Below are 23,968 nucleotides of genomic sequence, written 5' to 3'. Positions count from 1 at the left end.
CAGTCAGCAGAAAATTGAAACCCTCCCCCTGCAGAGTCAGGATAAGCCACTTTGATATTCTCTGTAGACATTTATCAAAGGTAACCATATTTATTGATGTATTGAACACACTTTTGTGTTTTTGAACACACTGAAAGGTTTTTGTTGGGATGGATTGATTATATTTGAACATGACTATATGCCCAAGAACTTTAAACACCCCACGAGCACCCCCATCTGAGAAACATAACATTCTTTAAAGTAACGCTACAAATATATTTCCTATGCATGTATTTGCCAAAACATGGAATAGATGAGCCACAAAATAAATAAAATGGATTTCTTAAATGAGTGGAAGGAAACAAGATGGGGAGGGCAGGGGTAGAAGACGCACTTCTCTGAATCGAGGTAGTTTTGTAGACTTGACTCTAGAATTATGTGACTGTTTGGCCTAAGAGTAAAACAAACTTAAATCAAAATGCATCGGCAATTTGTGTCTTCCTTTCTTTTTTCTTGATCAGTCTGTCTCCAGGTGGATCAATTTTATTGATCTTTTCAGAGAACCAGCTTTTGGCCTCATTGATTTTCTCTAATGTTCTCTAATGTATTGATTTTTGCTCTTATCTTATTTCTTTCCCTCTACTTGCTTTGAGTTTAATTTGCCCTTCTTCTTCTAGAAATCTCTTCTTTTTGAATACATGTACTTGCGCAGCTATCAATTTCCCTCCAATGATGTGGCATGTGTGTGAAGATGTTTTTAAATTACAAATCCAATTTCTTTAACTGATACAGGAATATTCTGATTGTCTAGTTCTCCTTATTCCAGTTTGGCAATTTGTGATTCTTTTTCCGGGGACTTTTCAAGGAGTACCCGGGCTGTTCTGTGCCCTGAATGGCTGTGGTCCTGGTTTGGCTTATAGCTCTTGGACAGTTGTCCCCTTTGTGCCCTACAGATATGGACGCTAGGTGTGCACATAGCTTTTGGGGAATCACTTTTCCCAGGTCTTCTCAGCAGACAGGGCTAGGGACTATATGTAAGTGTATATCTTTTTTTTTTTTAAGATTTTATTTATTTATTTGACAGACAGAGATCACAAGTCGGCAGAGAGGGAGGGGGAAACAGACTCCCTGCTGAGCAGAGAGCCTGATGCAGGGCTCAATCCCAGGACCCTGTGATCATGACCTGAGCTGAAGGCAGAGACTTAACCCACTGAGCCACCCAGGTGCCCCTGTAAGTTTGCATCTACACGCAAACATACCTATGTCTGTTTCTTTTGTTTTTTTTCTTTAAAGATTTTATTTATTTATTTATTTATTTGGGAGAGAATGGGAGAGAGAGAACACAAGCAGGGCCAGGGACAGAGGGAAAGGGAGAAGCAGACACTCTGCTGAGCAGGGAGCCCCATGCTGGATCCCAGGACCCGGGGATCATGACCCCAATGGAAGGCAGACGCCTAACTGACTGAGCCCCCTAGGTACTCCCAGGTCTGCTTTTATATAGTTAGTTTTAATAATATAGTAAATACTCATTAATCCATTGCCTGAAAGGAAAGCAAGAACTGTGACAATATTTTGTATCTAATATGTCCCCACCATACCTCTCTTCCAAACTTCTCCCAAGATAAGTATTACCATCTCATTATAGTTCATTCATCTGACTGCCACAGATACTTCATTCGTAAGACTTAATCATGGTTAATTCATCTACTCCCCTAGATGGGCATCTAGATTATTTCCAGGTTTTGTTTGTTTGCTTTACAATTTTTCTCTTTGTCTTGGAATTTGGAAACTCATCCTTCGGGATGTGACGGTGTGTGAATCAATCTTTTTTCACAAATTGTTCCAGTATGTGGAGGATGGTTTCAGACTTGGCGTCTTTTATCTTGTTCAGCACACAGACCATGTCAAAATTATTTGGAAGTTTTTGATATTTTCAGTAATGCTGCTATAAACATTTTTTTTATGTGTTTCTCTGGTTGTGCGTGAGCCAGAGTTTCTCTAGAAAATTTTATCTAAGAGTAGATGATAATGATAACTTTGTTGTTTTCTAAGGTGGTTACAACCATTTACATCCCCACCAGCAATGTTTAAGAGTAATTAGAGATTCACATCTTTTCTAACGCTTGACGGTATCAGACTTTCACAATTTTGCCAATCAGATATATGTAAAATAATATCTCTATGTGGTCTTGAGTGGTATTTACCAGATCAGTTTTAAATATCTCTTCATAGATATATTGATATATATGGTTCCCTTTCTAAAACATCCCTTTTCACATCTTTTACCTATTTTTCTATTGGACTGATTGTCCTTTTTATATTAATTAAGGAAAGTTCTTTATCCATTTTTTTTGTGATGTCAGAGAATGGGATTTTATTTATTTATTATTTTTTATTAACATATAATGTAATATTTGCCTCAGGGGTACAGATCTGTGAATCATCAGGCTTATACACTTCACAGCATTCACCATAGCACATACCTTCCCCAATGTCTTAATCCATTTTTGAGCTGAATTCTTTGTCAGTGTGTGCCTGTTATTTTCTTTAGGTTTTCCTTTGAGATAGAAAATCTTAACTTTAACGCAGCTGATTTGTCAATTATATTTTACTGTCAATGTTTCTTGTAGCTTGTTTGAGAAATTTTTCTGTACTCCATGTTCCAAAGAGCCAGCCTCTGTATTCTCTGTTCAGTTTTTCCCAGTTTGTTTTGAAATTTAAATTCTTAATTGTTCTAGAATTGACTTTTGTGTATGATGTGAGGTAGGGATTTTTTTTCTTTAATTTTTTCCTACATAGATAATCATTTTTCTCCTTTCTCATCAACCTGACATACTATCTCTGTCATTTGTGTATTATACATTGATATCAAGCAATTTTAATTATAATAAATTCATATTCAACCCTGATATCTGGTAGGGAAAGTCTTACTCTCACTTCTTTGTCTTTAGAAATGTCCTATCTTTGGCTTTTTATTTTTCTATGTACATTTTGGAATAATCTTAAGTTTTATGGCAAACTCTATTGAAATACTGATTGTATATGCATCAAATATACAGATCTGGGGAAGATTGATATCTTTATAATAACACATTTTCCTACCCACGAACACGATACGTCTCTGTATCTATTTAGGTCATCTTTAATATGTCTTAATTGAGATTTATTATTTTCCTTAGAGGTCTCAAATATCTTCTCTTGAATTACATTTTCTAGTTGTTCACTGTTGGGATGTAAAAATGCAACTGACTTTTGTATATTAATAATCTTACGTTCTTCCATTTTGTTAAAAATCACTTATTGTTTCTGCTACTTACCTGTATATTCTTTTGGGTTTTCTGTGTTAATAATGTATTATCTACAAATAATGAAAGCTTTGTTTTTTTCTCAATCATTATGCCTCCAGTTAACGTTTCTCAGATTGTTGCATTGGCTAAGATCTCATATACAGTGTTGAGTGGAAGTGATGACAGTGGGCATCTTTATTCCATGTCTGAAGTTAAAGGGAATATTTTTACATTTTAAAAGCAAGTTTGCAGGGCGCCTGGGTGGCTCAGTGGGTTAAAACCTCTGCCTTCGGCTCAGGTCGTGATCCCAGGGTCCTGGAATCGAGCCCCGCATAGGGCTCTCTGCTCAGCAGGGAGCCTGCTTCCTCCTCTCTCTCTCTGCCTACTTGTGATCTCTGTCTGTCAAATAAATAAATAAAATCTTTAAAAAAAATAAAAGCAAGTTTGCTCTGGTTTTTCTGATTTAGGAAGTTCTATTTCTAATTTACTAAGACTTTCCAAAAAATATTCCCTATGGGGGTTGAATTTTTGCAAATACTTTTTTGTATCTATTGACAGTTTACATGGATTTTTCTCTCATAATCTTTTAATATGGTAAATTATATTTGTAGGTTTTCTAATCATCCTTTAATTCCCAGGACAAAACTACCTTGGTCATTGTGCATTGTCTTTTTTATACACTTTGGATTTGGTTTGATAATATTTTGTTTAGAATTTTTGCATCTAGGGCACCTGGGTGGCTCAGTGAGTTAAAGCCTCTGCCTTCAGCTCAGGTTGTGATCCCAGAGTTCTGGGATCGAGCCCTGCATCAGGTTCTCTGCGCCCCTGTAGAAAGATTTTCAAGCACTGATTAACTTCTTAAAATAGTTTCAGGACCATTTAAGCTTTTTAAATCTGAATATTTTGTCCAAGTTCTCAGAATTGTTAATTGTCATCTCTTCTATACTTCCTCTGTATTTTATATGTAGTTATATCTCTATTTTCATTCATACTATTTTGTTTCTGTCTTATCACTTTTCTTGACCAATATGGCTAGAAGTTTGTCAATTTTATTAATTCTTTTTCAAAGAAACAATGTTTACTTGTTGATCAACTCTGTTGACTCTTTACTTTCTGTTTTCTTGGTTTCTGTTTTTTATCATCTTTGCCTTTCTAGTCCATTGCTCTTTTTCTAACTTCTTTTTTTAAAAATACTTTAGTTACATATTTGACAGAGAGAGATCACAAGTAGGCAGAGAGGCAGGCAGAGAGAGAGGAGGAAGCAGGCTCCCTGCTGAACAGAGAGCCCTATGTGGGGCTCGATGTGGGGCTCAATCCCAGGACCTTGGGATCGTGACCTGAGCCAAAGGCAGAGGCTTTAACCCACTGAACCACCCAGGCATCCCTCTTTTTCTAACTTCTTAATGTGATCACTTAGTTCAGCACATTTTAAGGCCTTCTTCTTTTAATATTTAAGCAACTTGAAGCAAAGATTTGCTGTGCCCTGCGCCATCTGAGATACAATGTATTCACGTTATTCTTTTCTAGTTATTGAAAAATGTTATAATGACCCCTTTTATCCATAAGTTATGTAGCAAATACGTTTTACAGTTTCCAGATATGTAGGGACTTTTTACCTATTTTTCTGTCATTAACTTCTGTGAGATGATAGAAAATATATATTGGTTTCTGCCCCCAGTTCCCGTCACAGAGCTCCTAAAACTTGTCATTTCCTAAGTGACAAGAGCACTAGGAGCCTCTCTTGTTCTAAGATTAGTCTTTGACCTCTGCTTCTGACACTGGGCTCCTGATACCCTTGTGATTTCCTGGGTGAAAGGAATGTCTTATTTTATTGAGGTGACCTTGGCTGGGGGCTGGTCACCAGAAAGCGCAGCCCTGTGCATCTCTTCCATCTGATGTTTGTCTGTATCCTTTATCATATCTTTTTGTAATAAACTGTAAATGTAACTGTCTCCTTGAGCTCTGAGCCACTCTAGCAAATTCATCAAACCCACGGAGGGGGCGGTGGTTGGAACCTTCAATCTATAGCCAGTTGCTTGGAAGCACCGTGACAACTGGGACGTGTAGCTGGCATCTGGAGCATGTGACATGGCAGCGGGGTGGGGGCTGTCTTGGGGACGGAGCCGTTAACCTGAGGGATGTGACCCTATTCCAGGTAGACAGTGACAGTGTCAGAATTGAGTTAAATTGTAGAACATCTGTCTCACGGTGCAGGGAATTTCATTGTTTGGTGTGGTACAGTGAAGATGCAAATGTTTGGTGTGTCTTTAGCTATGCATCGAAGAATATGCTGAGGTTTTCTCGATCAGTTTTTGTCAGTGTTTCTCACGTGACGGAGAAACGAGAATTGCACGTTTTCCCTGTTGGATGCAGGACTCTCTCTAGACTCATTTGATCGCCTCTGTTCATTGTGTTTTCAGATCTTTGGTACTTTGGCTGCGGGTTTTCTGCTTGACCTCTCAACAGTCAAGAGAGGGGTGATGCAATCTCCCACTGTGATGGAGGAACATTTAAGAATTTCTCTCTGTGGTGGCTCAGCTGGTTGGGCACCCGACTCTTGGTTTCGTCTGGGGTCATGATCTTGTGGGTGGTGAGATCTCGTGGGTGGTGAGATCGAGCCCTGCCTCTGGCTCCCCACTAAGGGGAGAGTCTGCTTGAAGATTCTCTCCCTCTGCCCCTTCCCCCGCTCACATATGAATGTTCGCTTTCTAAAATAAGTCTTTTAAAAAAGAATTTCTCTTTATATCTTTACCAATGTTTTGTTTATATACTTTATTAGGTGCTTACACATTTTAAATTGCTACGACTTCTTGGAGAAGTATGTCATTTGTCCCAACACCTTCTTCACCTCTGATAATACTCTTTGTCTTAAGACTATTTTATCGAACATTAATATGATTATTGCTACCTTTTTTTTTGGTTTATATTTGCCTGAGAAGCCTTTCCCCATCCTTTACCTTCAATGTTTATGCCTCCTCATGTTTTTAGGTAGCATTTTATATAAACAGCATATAACTGGAGTTTTAAAAAATCCATTATATACCTCTTTATCTTTTAAAATTATTTTAATTATTAATATAATTGGATGTGGTCCTGCCAACTTAATGAATTACTTTAATTTTTCTATTTCTTTTTATTTTTCTTGTTTTTTTTTAAATTGATGCCTACATCCCCCTCCCTCATAAGACAAAAGCTCCCTCATCTTAATATTATAGGTATGTTTATCTTTTAGTTTCATCTTAAATTTTTTTTAAGACAAGCTTGATTAAGGACAACTGGGTGTCTCAGTTGGTTAAGTGTCTGACTCTTGAGCTCAGCTCAGGTCTCTCTCTTTTCTTTTTAAAGATTTTATTTATTTATTTGAGAGAGAGATCACAAGCAGGCAGAGAGGCAGGCAGAGGGGGGGGGGAAGCAGGCTCCCCACCAAGCAGAAAGCCTGATGTGGGGTTTGATCCTAGGACCCTGAGATCATGACCTAAGCTGAAGGCAGAGGCCTTAACCCACTGAGCCACCAGGGCGACCCTCTTTTTTTTTTTTTTTTAAAGTAATCTCTACACCCAACGTGGGGCTCTAACTTACAACCCAAGTTCAAGAGTCGCATGCTCTGTAGACTGAGCCAACCAAGTGTCCCTCAGCTCAGGTCTTGATCTCAGGGTTGCGAGTTTGAGTCACGCACTGGGCTCCATGCTGGGTGTAGATCCTGCTTTAAAAAAAAATAGACAAGCTTAATCAAGTTTAGATTTTACATCTCTTGCACATCCATTAGATTTGTCTCTGCTACTATTCAAATACTTTATGCAACAGTGTTTCTAGTGTGAACCTGCTGTGGTGAATCTTCTCAGGCCTGGTTTACCTTATGAGATTTTTTGATCATGCCCTTCTACTTGAATGAAACTTGGGCTGGATGTCAAGTTTTTTGTTTCTAAATCCTTTTCCTTCAATCGTTTGAAAAGAAGCCTTTTGCCGTCTTGCATCCAGTACCGGTATTGAAAAGTTGATGTAAATCTGATCTCGGTTCCTGTGATAAAATCTGCTTTTTTTCCTGTAAATTTTCAAGTTTCTCTTTGTCTTTGACGTTCTTAAATCTCACTATGATTTCTCTAGGGGTGGGATTTCCTTATATCTCTTCTGGGGCCCTCGTGGCCCAGTTCAATCTGAAACGCTTCTTAGGATAATTCTAGTAAATGTGTCTTTATTATTTTTCAATTATTTACTCCTCTCTGTTTTTTCCCCCTTTCCAGTGTTTCATCTATTTTTTCCTGTCTAACCATGTTTTCTATTGGCTATCCTTTTTTTTTTTGCCGTGGGTGGAATAACATCCTCCCGAAGACATTCACCTCCTAATCCCCAGAATCGGTGACTTATGTTACATTACTTGGCAGAGGAGAGTTAAGGCTGCAGATGGAATTCAGATGACTAATCACCTGACCTGGAAATAGGGAGATTATCCTGGATTATCCAGGTGGGGCCAACATAAAAATAAGGGCCCCTAAATGTGAAAGAAGGAAGCAGGAGAGTTGTGTTGGTGTGTGGAGATGAAGACAGACTCAGCCATGGTGACATGCAATATGGAGGAAGGGCCACAAGCCCAGGAACAGGGGGTGGGAGGGGGAAGCAGGGGTAAGGGGTGGGGGGTGGGGAAGGGGCCTAGAGGCCGGAAAAGGCAAACAATGGATTCTATCCTAGCGTCTCTAGCCGGGATTGTAACTCTGCCCTCATCTTGATTTTAGCCTAGTGAGATTTGTTTTGGACTTTTAAACTTCTGGAACTGTAAGTTAACGAATTTGTATTGTTTTAAGACACCCTAAGTTTGTGACAATTTGTGATAATAGCAAACTAACACACTTAAAAAACAAAAAAACAAAAAAACAACCTAAGGGCACCTGGGTGGCTCAGTTGGTTAAGCAACTGCCTTTGTCTTAGGTCATGATCAGGGAGTCTAAGGATCGAGTCCCACATCAGGCTCCCAGCTCCATGGGGAGTCTGCTTCTCCCTCTGACCTTCTCCCCTCTCATGCTCTCTCTCAAATAAATAAATAAAATCTTACAAAAAAAAAAAACCAACCTAATACACTTAAAAATTATTTTTCTTGTTTCTTTTTCTTTCTTAGGGAAGCCATTCTTAAAATTTATTATGTATATATTTTTAAATAAGCTCTAAACCCAGTATGGGAGGGGGTTTGAACTCATGACCCCAAGATCAAGAGTCTCATGCTCTACCAAATGAACCAGCCAGGAGCCCCTCTTATTTCTTTACCTACCATTTGTTGGCTTGATTGCATTTTACTTATTTCAGTTCTTTTTTCTTATGGCTGGTTGCAAGCTCTATCTCCCATTTTATAATCTTGGTGGTTAACCTTAGCGTGCTCACATTTTTTGCCGTGTTGTATATGTGCTTGGTGTCAGAGTCCAATCACCGTACAAGTTTTGTTATGAAAAATAGCAGTCTCTAGGGACACCTGGGTGTCTCGGTTGGTTTACGTGCCTGCCTTCGACTGGGTCATGATCCCAGCGTCCTGGGATCAAGTCCCACATCGGGCTCCTTGCTCAGGGGGTGCCTGCTTCTGCCTCTGCCTGCTGTTCTCCCTGCTTGTGCTTGCCCTCTTGATCTCCCTTTCTCTCTCTGACAAATAAATAAAATCTTAAAAGAAAAAAATAGCAGTCTCCTCCTTCCTCCCCCCTACCATTTCCTCCTCACCAGCGGAAACCACTTTCACTCCCGTAGCTGATTCTTCTCGTATATACTTCTTTATCTCTGAATGTACTGTTCCTTCTTGATTTTTCAGTTTTGGTCATCATCTGTTGACTTTCCACTGGAGAGGAGGAAGATGGGACACTTCCATCAGCGCATGCACACAAACACCCGTTTTCCAGTCCTCCCAAGCCAGTAGGAGGTAAGAGAAGGAAAAGGATAAACTTTGGTATGTTCACAAAGCTGTGGAGATGAGCGAGGCATAGTCTAAGGGTGAGAGGAAAAGCACATTTCAGAGAACAACAGAGTGATATTCCTTTTTTTTTTTTTTTTAATAAGATTCTAAACCAAGTAAAACAAAACCATCCACTGTTCAGGAACCCATCTATGCAAGAAAAACCATTTTTTAAAAAGCAAAGAATGATAAACACAAATTTCAGGATGGTGGCTACCCTTCCCTGGGGGTGCTGGGGGATGGGAAAAGCAAGGAGGCGGCAGAGTTGTTGGCTGACGGGTTTACGGCAGTTCATCATGTAAACAAGAGCAGGCCGCCTGCATTAGTGCAAGTCTAAGTGAATGGAATGAGAGAACGTGTGTGAGCTACGCAGTGAGAGCGTGTCCTCAGCTCCTGAAAAAGTGTTCACAGCAGCGCTGTACTTCATGGCAACGATTCTGGAATATTTCATCAAATTACATTGTTTTGTAAATAGTTTCCGCTCCTCCATTTTCCCAGTTTTCTCTGTGCAGGCTAATTATTGGACCACTGGATCTCCTGGATGGATCCCCTATTTTTTTTAAATTTATTTATTTGACAGATAGAGATCACAAGGAGGCAGAGAGGCAGGCAGAGAGAGAGAGGGAGAAGCAGGCTCTCTGCTGAGCAGAGAGCCCGACGTGGGGCTCGATCCCAAGACCCTGGGATCGTGACCTAAGCCAAAGGCAGAGGCTTTAACCCACTGAGCCACCCAGGCGCCCCCGGATCCCCTATTTTGTATCTTCTGTCTCTTTGTCTCTCGCTCTCTCTGCCGGGAGATTTCTTCTCCTGAATTTCCAACTCTCCGCTTCCACTGTTATGTTTTTAATTTCCAGAAGCTTAGTTTTGATTCTCCAAGTGTTCCTTTTCTATAGTATCTTTTCTTTTTTAGTTTTTAGTGGATTCATTTTTACCTGTCTTAAGGATTTATTTTTTTATCCTTGGTGTCTTGAAATATCACACTGGGTCTAGGTGTAGGTCATTTTTTTTCTTTCCCTCTTGACTGGTCTATCTTTCTGCTCCAGGCTTCATGTTTCAAGTGTGTCCATTCTGACTTTGAGTTTGTTTTTTTATTTTTATTTTATTTTATTTTTTTAAAGATTTTATTTATTTATTTGACAGACAGAGATCACAAGTAGGCAGAGATGCAGGCAGAGAGAGGAGGAAACAGGCTCCCTGCTGAGCAGAGAGCCCGATGCTGGGCTTGATCCCAGGACCCTGAGATCATGACCTGAGCTGAAGGCAGAGGCTTTAACCCACTGAGCCACCCAGGTGCCCCAAGTTTGTTTTTTTAATATCCAGTTTGACTTTTTGCCAAAATCTTTAATTATTATTATTTTTGAATACCAGCTTCTCTTTTATCTATCTGAGCTTATTACATGTAAGTAATCTAATGTCTTATTGTTTCTTCTGCTTAACGTCTTATTATTTCTGTTTCAAGGTATTAATTCTCGAGGGTTTTTTTTTTTTTGGTTGTGTAATTGTCTCTGTGTTCAAGTGCTACTATTAGCTTCTACAGAAGACTCTAGCAATGGGCTACAAATAGGTGTTCTTCACTTCTTGCTTCCTAACAGAACCCTGATTGTTTTGGGGCAGTCATATGCCCAACCAGCTCAATTGTACTAAATCAATTCTAATTCCAGTGCCTCTTTTTCCCAGCCTCCTCTGCAGCTAAGTCTGGCATGTAACAAACCTCTAGCCAATGAGATAAAAGTGGAAACCTACTGAGAAATTTCTGGGAAATCTTTTTACTTTATTGTAAAAGGAACATTTATATGAGGAAAATTCAATGGTACTGCCTCTTTTCCATTATTCCTTCCTTTGACATGGATGTAATGCTTGGAGCACCGCAGCCATTATGTGACCATGAGGCAGCTATACACTAATGATGTTGAAGTGCAGAGCATGAAATTGATTTGTGGATAGTTTTAATTGGGTCAAACCTGACAAACCTGAAACCACCTCTAGACATCCTATAGTGTGATTTAATGAAATGTTTTGTTTTTGTTTTTGTTTTTTGCATGAGCCACTATTAGTCATACTTGTCATTACTTGTTTAAAGATTTCTGAGAAATGTGGCCAGTATGTGAACACTGTAACCGTTTCCCACATCCTGAATCCAGGGATTATGGTGGAGGAATGGAAGATTCTACTGGATGAGGCGATCCAGTAGCTTATGTCTTTGACCAAAGTAGCTCCTTGCTCCTATGTGTTGATAGCCTTTCTGGGCACTGACATTATTTTTAATCTCCTGAGCTGTCATGCGACTGACTGCAGGCGGATGCCTCTCTTATCCTCATCTTGACATAATAAGGGGAGGAAAACAGAGAGCCAGTGTCCTGTTCCGACTGAAATGCCTCCACAAACCACCTTCAAGTAACCAGACAGCTTTCTTTCTGCTTCCCGTATCTGCCATTTCTGAGCTTAGAGTCTCTCAGCTGCTCTTGACTTCTGTGAGCCGTCTTCTCTTGCATGTGGTTTCTACTGTGGTTTCCTCCTTCAGTCTAGCCTCATTCTCCTGCTGTCTTTTAAGAGTTCCTGATCACTTCTGGTCTACTGAGAGCCCTTGTCACCATAGTGGGCACGTATGCCCGTACAAGCATGCGCGGGTGTCCGCCCACCTCACGCTCGATCCGATGGCTACGACATATATTCACACCCACAAAACAGCCAAACTTCTAAATATCTAAACCCTCTTCTAAGAATCTTTTTGAAGAAATGGCAGAAGTGTAGTCAGGGTTTTATACTCCCAAGTTTTCCTTTCCGGCAACATTAATAAGATGAAGAGGATTAGTATCTCAGAAAGTGTTAGAATCTTTCCAAGAACATGACTTTCTTTCTGCTTGATTAGAAGCATCTACCTGCCTAGGAGTAGAGGAGGAGGTGTGGGAAGGAGAAATATTAAAGTTGACAATAATTCGTCATTTCTAAGACTTACATTTCTTTGAAATTGGGTGTGTCCCATAATCGATGTTGGCTGACAGTAGCTGTTGGCTTGGCAACAGTCATGACATGGTTGTCATTGTCGGCATATATGCAAACGTGGTCTGAAAACCTTCTATTAACACCTTCTGTAAGGCTTTTAAAAGGTTGGGGAGGGGCAGCATGAAGACTTCCAAGATGGGTGTCAGCAGTTCGGAAGAAAATTCCAGAGGCAGCGGCAGATCTCTTACTTAGTCTCTGGGTTGAGATCCTTCGTCGACAATGCTCTCGATGCGCAGACAACTCTGAGTTGGAAAGGGATTCAGAAGAATCCTCTGCATCAGTCTCTTCTGCAAAGAAGTCTTAGGAACACTTTCCAATTTATTTCACTTCTATTTTCCTTTTTACCGATACACAGGGGTGATATATGATAGAAACGTATGTCTAAATGAGCCCAAAAAGAGCTTTTTCAGTAAGTATACACCAAAAATCTAAACTATAAGAAAGCATCGCTCATAACTTAATTGGCAGCTTGTTTTTCTTTCTTGGGAGTACCTAAAATAACAGTGCATCTTACAACCCATGGCATTCATTGCAGTGAAATGCAAAATTACAGAAAGAATGAAGAGAGAAAGAAGGAATTAATATCCAGCTTCTGACATTCAGAATAGAATTATGCAGTATGACATTAGCCTTGCAAAACGGGTGTCTGTCTTAAAAGATCTAAATTATTTCCTTTTGATCCAAAGTACCCCCACAACCCCCTCCCTCCTTCAGCATATCAACAGCGGAGCTCAGAGAACTTAGCTTGTGGGGTCCTCCCTAAGTGGAGGAGATAATCCTTCCAGCTCCGCAAGGCAGGCCCGGGGGGATTGCTCTATGTGGCAGGGACGGAGGCAGAGCCCAGCGGAAGCCCGCCTGTGTCAGGCCCAGGGAAAAGCAGGAAGATGAAAGCAATGGAGGAAGGGGCGGAGGGAGAGAGCACGTCAGGCAGAATGAGACAGGAAATAGAGAAGTCAGTAACTTCTGACACCCACGATGGGGGGGGGGCTTTGCCTCTCTTCCTGCTTGGAGCCCCTAGAAGAGGTCACCTCTGAGAAAGCCCTGTAACTAGTCCAGGCACAGTCCCAGGTGGAGGGGCCCTGGGTCTGTCTACCCCAACCTCTGTTCTGCCCCCACATGGGGTCCAGAAGTGGCTAAGAGGGAGCCGTGATTTGCTGGAGGGGAACACTGTGATGTGGCATAACCTGAGCCTCAGAAGGGACCTGAGGAAACCCATGCCCAAGGAACCCCCAGCCTCCCTCCCACCACTGCCCCTGGGATCCCAGAAGCCACACTCCTTCCCCTGCTTCCTGGCCTCCATCTCGGCAATAGTGGGAGATTGGCCATTTTTCTTACAGAGGCTGAGCTTCCCATATAAGGATTATTGACTAGGAAGAATATTTTTTTTTAAAGATTTTATTTATTTATTTGACAGAGAGAGAGAGAGATCACAAGTAGGCAGAGAGAGAGGAGGAAGCAGGCTCCCTGCTGAGCAGAGAGCCTGATGTGGGACTCGATCCCAGGACCCCGAGATCATGACCTGAGCCGAAGGCAGCGGCTTAACCCACTGAGCCACCCAGGCGCCCTAGGAAGAATATTTGAAGGGTACCTTTTTTCTCCTGAGACTACCCAGAGAACAGGACATGCGGGAGACCAGTAAAAATGAAAGAGCTCCATTTTTGTCTTCATTTCCCAGATATAGTTGAATTTCAAGATCCTGTTACATTTATGAAAATGAAAGCTAGAAACAAATTTGATGTCTTGTTATATGTAGATGGTTTAGCTGGTCATTATACGTGCATCGAATGTAACTTTACATGGTCATCAAACTGATCTTTATGGACTATTTTAATGATACAATAATTGGGAATCAGAAGTAAATGTGTATATACTGAAAGACCTCAGTGAGATATAAAAAACAGACCAGAGGAAATTCACTAAGATTTTAAGAGTGGTTACTCTAAAAAGAGAAATATGGGTAATTTTAATTCTTTATCCTTCACTGTAGTTTCCGAATTTTCTACAATGAGTATGTCGAGCCAAAAAAAATAATAATGTTGAAAAACAATCATATAGCAAATGTCACAAATGGGTTTCTGAAGCCCCTTGCTCTTCTCAAACATAACTACCTGTGACAGGATGTGGGCGACTTGGCTGAGGGAACGATTATGGGAAATGATCCCTTTTTCCCTGTTCCCTAATACCCAGCCCAAGTATGACAGTTTCGGGGAAAAACTGGCAGGTTATTTGTATAACACTAGCCTTCAAAGCAGAAATACAGCAGGACAGTCTCCAGGCCTGTCCCCAAACCCTACCATCCAACACCACCCATTTCTTGATGAACATGTCGGTGACAAATTTCCCATTCACACTGTCTCCGGGCTGGCAGCTCTCGGAGGACCGCTGAGTCTGGCATTCTAATCCCCAGCAATAATTTACTTCTCCGTAAGGACCTAAGACAAAGAAAGGTGTACATACGAACAAAATGTGACCAGATAAAGAGAGCCTGTCTGTTTCATCAGGCAGAACAGTGTCCAGCGGTCAGCAGGGGAACCGGGGAGTGTGGCCAGGGGCCCTGAAAGGACACTCAGCCAAACCACCCGGGGCCTATCCTGCCTCTCTGCTCTGTTAGGTTCCCTTACAGGGACATGACAACTTCAAATATGAGGACATTGATTTTCTAAAAGTCAGCATCTTGCAAATCGCACCAAGGATAAAAACAGCAAACACCACGTGGGGAGTCTCCAACTCCACATCCCCCCTGGGCAGACCTATGCCCAGTGGGGGGGGGGGGTTAAGTCTAGGGAAGAAGCAACTTTAATCCCTTTCTCGAAGCAGGCAAGTTTCAGGTGCTCTGGGCACACCTGGTGAGCAGCAGCAGACCGTCATTTGGAAAAGGACCCTCTTTAGCATTCTGGAATGTGAGTCTGGCAATAAATGGGAATCCCCTTAACGACGACACCTTGCTTCCAGGGTTGGAGGACAGCTACTGTCACTGATACTGTGCCTGAGCATGGAGCTTCCTGCTGGACAGAGGGAGAGACCTGCCTGGGAGCCCAGCCCCACCACACCCTAAGCTTTGAAGGTCAAGTTTCACCCCAGGGGCTCTAATCTGTCTGGAATAGATCATACCCCTAGGAAAACTGGTGTCGGAGGAAATATTCAAGGTCAAATGGAGAAGAGTGACAAAGGGAAATTTGCCTTATTGGTTATTGGAATATCTCCTGGAACTACAAAAATCAAAATGGTGTGGTATTACGCGGACAGTTCCATGGGTCAGAATAAAAAGCCAAGAGATATTTGCAAGTATAGAAAAAAAAGAAAAGAAAGAAGAAACGGAAAGGACAAAGGTGGCATTGCAAGTAGGGATGTATTTAGCTCTGAGTGTAATGACAGACAGGGGAGGGGAGGGATATCAGGAGCTGCTACGGATGGACAAAAATCGGTTCATATTCAGTAACTGTGAACGCTGTAGCTCACGTATTGGTAAGTGTACTCTTTAATCCCTACCCCCTAGTTCCCCCACCCCGCACCCACCTCTCTTCTGTTAGCCATCAGTTTGTTCTCTATTATTCTCTAGCTCCATCCACGTTACTGCAAATGGCAAGATTTCATTCTTTCCTGTGGCTGAGTGATGGTCCATTGTGCATACACACCGCATCTTCCTTCTCCATACATCAGTCAGTAGACCCAGACTGCTTCCGTAGATTGGCTATTGTATATAATGCTGCAATAAACATTGGGGTGTCTGTAGCCCTCTGAATTAGGATTTTTGTGGGGCGCCTGGGTGGCTCAGTGGGTTAAAGCCTCTGCCTTCGGCTCAGGTCATGATCCCGGAATCCTGGGATCCAGCCCCACATCAGGCTCTCTGCTCAGCAGGGAGTCTGCTTCCCTCCCCCTCCCCCGCCTGCCTCTCTGCCTGCTTGTGATCTCTGTCAAATAAATAAAGAAAATCTTTAAAAAAAAATGAGTTAGAGAGGAGTAGGGAATTTGGGTAAATTGGAAGGGGAGGTGAACCATGAGAGACTATGGACTCTGAAAAACAATCTGAGGGGTTTGAAGTGGCGGGGGGGGGGGTGGGAGGTTGGGGTACCAGGTGGTGGGTATTATAGAGGGCACGGCTTGCATGGAGCACTGGGTGTGGTGAAAAAATAATGAATACTATCTTTCTGAAAATAAATAAATTGGGAAAAATATATATATGTTTATAAAAAATAAAAAATTAAACATTTTAAATAAATAAATAAATAATGAATTAGGATTTTCGTATGTTTTGGGTAAATACCTAATAGTGCAATTCCGGGATCATAAGATAGTTCTACTTTTGAGGACCCTCCACGCTGTTCTCCAGAGCCGCTGCCTCGGTTTGCGTTCCCAGCAGCAGTGCAGGAGGCTCCCCTTTCTCCACATCCTCGCCCACACCTGTTGTTTCTTGTGTTGTTGGTTTTAGCCCTTCTGACAGGTGCGAGGTGATATCTCCTTGTGGTTTTGATTTGCATTTCCCTGAGGATGAGTGCTAGTGAGCATCTTTTCATCTGTCTGTTGGCCATCTTCATGTCATATTTGGAGAAGTGACTATTCATGTCTTCTGCCCACTTTTTTAAATATAATTTTTTATTTTTTATTAACATACAATGTATTATTAGCCCCAGGGGTACAGGTCTGTGAATCACCAGGTTTACACACTTCACGGCACTCACCATAGCACATACCTTCCCCAATGTCCATAACCCCACCCCCTCTCCCTCCCCGCCTCCCCCTGGTAACCCTCAGAGTCTCTTATAGTTTGTCTCCCTCCCGATCCCATCTTGTTTCATTTATTCTTTTCCTACCCTCCAAACCCCCCACGTTGCCTCTCAAATTCCTCATATCAGGGAGAGCATATGATAATTGTCTTTCTCTGATTGACTTATTTTGCTCAGCATAATACCCTCTAGTTCTATCTACATCGTTGCAAATGGCAAGATTTCATTTCTTCTGATGGCTGCGTAGTATTCCATTGTATATATATATACCACATCTTCTTTATCCATTCATCTGTGGATGGACATCTAGGTTCTTTCCATAGTTTGGCTATTGTGGACATTGCTGCTATAAACATTCGGGTGCATGTGCCCCTTCGGATCACTACGTTTGTATCTTTTTTTTTTTTTATTTTTCCAATTTATTTATTTTCAGAAAAACAGTATTCATTATTTTTTCACCACACCCAGTGCTCCATGCAAGCTGTGCCCTCTATAATACCCACCACCTGGTACCCCAACCTCCCACCCCCCCCCCGCCACTTCAAACCCCTCAGATTGTTTTTCAGAGTCCATAGTCTCTCATGGTTCATCTCCCCTTCCAATTTACCCAAAAGCACATACCCTCCCCAATGTCCATAACCCTACCCCCCTTCTCCCAACCCCCCCTCCCCCAGGCAACCCACAGTTTGTTTCGTGAGATTAAGAGTCAATTATGGTTTGTCTCCCTCCCTATCCCATCTTGTTTCATGGATTCTTCTCCTACCCACTTAAGCCCCCATGTTGCATCACCACTTCCTCATATCAGGGAGATCATATGATATTTGTCTTTCTCCGCTTGACTTATTTCGCTAAGCATGATACGCTCTAGTTCCATCCATGTTGTCGCAAATGGCAAGATTTCGTTTCTTTTGATGGCTGCATAGTATTCCATTGTGTATATATACCATATCTTCCATCCATTCATCTGTTGATGGACATCTAGGTTCTTTCCATAGTTTGGCTATTGTGGACATTGCTGCTATAAACATTCGGGTGGACGTGCCCCTTCGGATCACTACGTTTGTATCTTTAGGGTAAATACCCACTAGTTCTGCCCACTTTTATATTAGGTTATTTGTTTTTTAGATATTGAGGGTTTTTTTTAAAGATTTTATTTATTTATTTGACACAGAGAGAGAGAGAGAGACAGTGAGTGCACAAGCAGAGGGGAGAAGCAGAGGGAGAGGGAGAAACAGTGTCCCCTCTGAGCAGGGAGCCCTATATGGCTTCCATCCCTAAGCCGAAGGCAGACACTTAACTGACTGAGCTACTCAGGTGCCCCAAGTGGTACTGAGTTTTATAAGTTCTTTATATATTTTGGATACTACCCTTTTAATTATCTTCCCCATTCAGTATGTTGCCTTTTAGTTTTGTTGATTGTTTCCTTTACTGTGCAGAAACATTTCATTTTGATGTGGCCCCTATAGTTTATTTTTAGTTTTTTTGGGGGGGCAGTTTAGTTTTAAGCAATCTCTACACCCAGTGTGGGGCTTGAACTTACAACCCTGAGATTAAGAGTCCCAAGCTCTACTGACTGAGCCAGCCAGGCACCCCAGTTTGTCTTTGCTTCTGTTTCCTTTGCCTTAGGAGACATATTTAGAAAGAATTTTCTATGGATGATGCCAAAGAAGTTATTGCATATGCTCTCTTCTAGAATGTTTATGGTTTCAGGTCTCACATTTAGGTCTTTAATCCACTTTGAGTTTATTTTTGTGTGTGGTGTAAGAAAGTGGTCCAGATTCATTCTTTGGAGCTGTCCAGTTTTCCCAGCACCATTTGTTGAAGAGACTGTCTTTTTCCCATTGCATATTCTTGCTTCCTTTGTTGAATATTAAATTGACTGCATAATTGTGAATTTACTTCGGGGTTATGTTCTAGTCTGTTACTCCATGTGTCTATTTTTATGCCCGTACCATACAGTTTTGATTACTACAGCTTTGTAATACAACTAGGAGTCTGGAACTGTGGTGCCCCAGCTTTGCTTTTTTTTCAAGGTTGCTTTGGCTATTAGGGGTCTTTCGCAGTTACTTCCAATTTTAGTATATGTGCTGCTGAAGCGAGCACTCTTTTGCAGTTCCATACACATTTTAGGATTGTTTGTTCTAGCTCTATGAAAAATGCTTTTGGTATTTTGATAAGGATTGCATTAAATGTGTAGATTGCTTTGGGTCATATTGACATTTTAACAATATTGGTTCTTCCAGGGCATCTAGCTGGCTCAGTTGGTAGAGTATAGGACTCTTGATCTTGGGGTTGTGAATTCAAGCTCCACATTGGGTGTAGAGATGACTTAAAAATAAAATCTTAAAAAAAATTTTTGTTCTTGTAACCCATGAGCATGGAATGTCTTTCCATTTCTTTGTGTCATCTTGAGTTTCTTTCATCAGTGTTTTATAGTTTTCCAAGTACAGGTTTTTCAATCTCTGGTTGTTTATTCCTAGGTATTTGTTTTTTGGTGCAACGGTAAATGGCATTTTCTTAGTTTCACTTTCTGCTGCTTCGTTCTACATGTATAGGAATAAACAGATTTCTGTACATTAATTTTATGTCCTGCAACTTTACTGAATTCATTTATTAGTTCTAATAGTTGTTTGGTGGAATCTTTAGGGTTTTCTATGTATAATAGCATGTCATCTGCAAATAGTGACAGTTTTACTTCTTTCTTACCCATTTGGGTGCCTTTTATGTCTTTATGTCATCTGATTGCTGTGGTCAGAACTTCCAGTAATACATTGAATAAAAATGGTAAGAATGCACACCGTTGTCTTACTCCTGACCTTAAGGGTAAAGCTCTTTCTTAGCTTTTCATCATTGAGTATTTTGTTGGCTGTGGAGTTTTCGTATATGGCCTTTATCATGTTGAGATATATTCTCTCTAGACCTATTTGCAGAGGGTTTTTATCATGAGAGGTTGTTGTACTGTGTTGAGTGCTTTTTCTGTATCTATTTAAATGTTCATATGGCTCTTATCCTACTTCTTATTGATGTGACGTATCACATTGGTTGTTTTGCAAATATTAAATCACCTTTGCATCCTGGGAATAAATCCCACTTGATTATGTAGAATGATTTTCTCAATATATTGTTGGATTCGGTTTGCTAGTATTTTGTTGAGGATTTCAGCGTCATATTCTTGTTCTCTTTTTCTGTAGTGTCTTTGTCTATTTTTGGTGTTAGGGTAGTACTGGCTTCATAGAATGAATTTGAAGCTTTACTTCCTCTTGTATTTTTTTGAGTAGTTTGAGAAGAATTGGTATTAACTCTTCTTTAAATGTTTGGTAGAATTGGAGCGCCTGGGTGGTTCAGTTGGTTAAGTGTCTGACTCTTGACTTTGGCTCAAGTCATGATCTTGGGGTCCTGGGATCGAGCCCTATGGAGGTCTCCCTGCTCAGTGGAGTCTGCTTGAGGATTCTCTCTCTTCCTCTCCCTCTGCCCCCCTCCTCTCTCACATAAGTATGTGCGCGCTCTCTCTCTCTCTCTTTTTAAAAGATTTTATTTATTTACTTGCCAGACAGAGATCACAAGTAGGCAGAGGCAGGCAGAGAGAGAGGGGGAAGCAGGCTCCCTGCTGAGCAGAGAGTCCGATGCGGGGCTCGATCCCAGGACCCTGGGGTCATGACCTGAGCCAAAGGCAAAGACTTTAACCCAATGAGCCACCCAGGCACCCCTGCACTCTCTCTCTTAAACAAATAAATACGTTTTATTTATTTCAGAGGGTGCATAGAGGAAAGGGGAGAGAATCTTAAGCAGACTCCATGCTCAGCCCAATGAGGGGCTCAGTCCCACAATCCTGAGATCATGACCTGAGCTAAAACCAAGAGTGGGACGCTCAACCAACTGAGGCACCCAGGAGCCCCTTACATAAAAATAAATAAATGAGGGGCGCCTGGGTGGCTCAGTGGGTTAAAGCCTCGCTTTCGGCTCAGGTCATGATCCCAAGGTCCTGGGATCGAGCCCCACATCGGGCTCTCTGCTCAGCAGGGAGCCTGCTTCCTCCTCTCTCTCTGCCTGCCTCTCTGCCTACTTGTGATCTCTGTATGTCAAATAAATAAATAAAATCTTAAAAATAAATAAATAAAAATAAAAATAAAAATAAATAAATGAATGTTCAGTAGAATTTGCCTGTGAAGCCACCTGGTCCTGGGCTTTTGTTATTTGAGAGTTTTTTGATTACTGAATTAATTTCATTGCTGGTGATTGATGTGTTCAAATCTCTCTCTTCCTCCTTTGGTTTTCATAGGTTATATGTTTCTAAAACTTAATCCATTTCTTCTAAGTTGTCCAGTTTGTTAGAATATCATTTCATAATATTCTGTTAAAATTGTTTGTACTTCAGGGCACCTGGGTGTCTCAGTGGATTAAAGCCTCTGCCTTCAGCTCAGGTCATGATCCCAGGGTCCTGGGATTGAGCCCCGCATCGGGCTCTCTGCTCAGCAGGGAGGCTGCTTCCCTTCCTCTCTCTGCCTGCCTCTCTGCCTACTTGTATTCTGTCTGTTAAACAAATAAATAAATCTTTAAAAAAATTGTTTGTATTTCTGTGATATTGGTTATTTCTCCTCTTTCATTAGTAATTTTGTTTATTTTTAAAATAAATAGGGCGCCTGGGTGGCTCAGTGGGTTAAGCTGCTGCCTTCGGCTCAGGTCATGATCTCAGGGTCCTGGGATCGAGTCCCGCATCAGGCTCACTGCTCAGCAGGGAGCCTGCCTCCTCCTCTCTCTCTGCCTGCCTCTCTGCCTACTTGTGATCTCTCTCTGTCAAATAAATAAATAAATAAAATCTTAAAAAAAAAATAAAAATAAAATAAAATAAAATAAACAAATGTATCTTTTTAAATGTATCTTGCTAGAGATGTCTCAATTTTATTATTTTTTTCCTTTTTTAAATTTAAATTCTAGTTAGTTAATATATAGTGTAATATTAGTTGCAGGAGTAGAATCTTATCAATTTTTTCAAAGAATAAGCTTCTGGTTTTATCGATCTGTTCTATTATTTTCTTTGTTGTTGTTTTAGTTTTTATATCAATTTTTTCCTGCTCTAATCTTTATTATTTCCTTCCTTTGCTGGGTTTGGGTTTTTGTTTGTTGTTCTTTTTCTAGCTCCTATAGGTGTAAGTTGGCTTATTTGAGATTTTTCTTGCTTCTTAAGAGTGGCCTGTGTTGCTATAAACTTCCTTCTTTAGAACCACTTGTGTTTCATCCCAAAGGTTTCAGACTGTTGTGTTTTCATTTTCATTTGTTTTCATGTAGTTTTTTATTTCTTCTTTGGTTTCTTGGTTGACGCATTCATTTTTTAAATAAAGATTTTATTTATTTATTTGGCAGAGAGGGACAGAGAGAGAGAGAGGGAATGCAAGTAGGGGGATGGGAGAGGGATCTGCAGGCTTCCCGCTGAGTAGGGAGCCTGATGTGGGGCTTGATTCCAGGAACCCCAGGATTGTGACCTGAGCCGAAGTCAGCCGCTTAACGACTGAGCCACCCAGGTGCCCAATCCATTCATTGTTTAGTAGCATGTTATTTAACCTCAATGTATTTGGGCTTTTTCTAGATTTTTTTCTTGTGGTTGATTTCTAGTTTCATAGCATTGTGGTCAGAAAAGATACATGGTATTACTTCAGTTTTTTTTGAATCTGTGGAGACTTGTTTCAGTGCTTAATATGTGATCTATTCTGGAGAATGTTCCATGTGCACTTGAAAAGAATGTATATTCTGCTGTTTTAAGATGGAATTTTCTGAATACGCCTGTTAAATCCATCTGTTCCAGTGTGTCGTTCAAAGCCATTGTTTTCTTGTTGATTTTCTGTTTGGATGATCTGTTCATTGATGTGAGTGGGATGGAAAAGTCCCCTACTATTATTATATTACTATTGATTGGTTCCTTTATGTTTGTTATTAACTGTTTATGAGTTTGGGTGTTCCCATGTTGGATGCACAAGTATTTACAATTGTTATATCTTTTTGTTGGATTGTCCCCTTAATTATTATATAGTGTCCTTCCTTGTTCTTGTTACAGTCCTAGTTTTTTTAAAAAAGATTTTATTTATTTATTTGACAGAGAAAAAGAGATCACAAGTAGGCAGAGAGGCGGGCAGAAAGAGAGGGGGAAGCAGGCTCCCTGCTGAGCAGAGAGCCCGATGTGGGGCTCGATGTGGGGCTCGATCCCAGGACCCCAGGATCATAACCTGAACTGAAGGCAGAGGCTTTAACCCACTGAGCCACCCAGGTGCGCTGATGGTTATGTATTTATTGCTACTTTGTTACTTGTTTTGTGGTTGTTTCTATTGATTTTCTCTGGTCCTTTCTTCTCTTTTTGTATTTCATTTTTGGCTTTCTTTTGTGATGTACTTGGATTCCTCTTCTCTTTATTCTTTGCACATCTATTACTGGTGATTACCATTACATTTGTATATAACATCTTCTGCATGTAGCAGTCTATATTAAGTTGATGGTCTCTTAGTTTAAGCCCATTCTGTATTCCTCTTCCTCCCACATTTTAGATGTTTGGTGTCATGTTTTACAGCCTTGTATTTTATGAATCCCTCGACTGATTTTTATAAAACCATTTATTTTTACTGCTTTTGTGTTTTTTACCTGTCCTACTCTCACTTATGGTCTCCCTTTCCACTCTAAGAATCCCCTTTAATATTGCCTGTAGTGCTGGTTTAGTGGTCATGAGGTCCTTTCGTTTTTGTTTGTCTGAGCAACTCTGTATCTCTCCTTCAATTCTGAAAGGTAGCCTTGCTGCATGGAGTTTTCTTGGCGGCAGATTTTTCCCTTTCAGCACTGCGAATGTATCATGCCACTCCCATCTGGCCTATAAAGTTTCTGATGAAAAATCCACCGATAGCCTTAGGGGGTTTCCTTTGTTCATAACTATTTTCTCTTCCCTTGCTGCTTTTATTTTTATTATTTTTTAAAAGATTTATTTATTTCAGAGAGAGAGAGAGAAAAAGTATGAGCCAGGGTGGGGGAGAGGGGTAGAAGGAGAGAGAGAAGCAGACTCTTACTAAGTG

Source organism: Neovison vison, chromosome 13 (genome assembly GCF_020171115.1).
Source record: "Neovison vison isolate M4711 chromosome 13, ASM_NN_V1, whole genome shotgun sequence".
In the NCBI taxonomy this organism is placed as follows: domain Eukaryota; kingdom Metazoa; phylum Chordata; class Mammalia; order Carnivora; family Mustelidae; genus Neogale; species Neogale vison.
The sequence above is the reverse complement of the archived record's forward strand: the minus strand, read 5'-3'. Positions refer to the sequence as shown.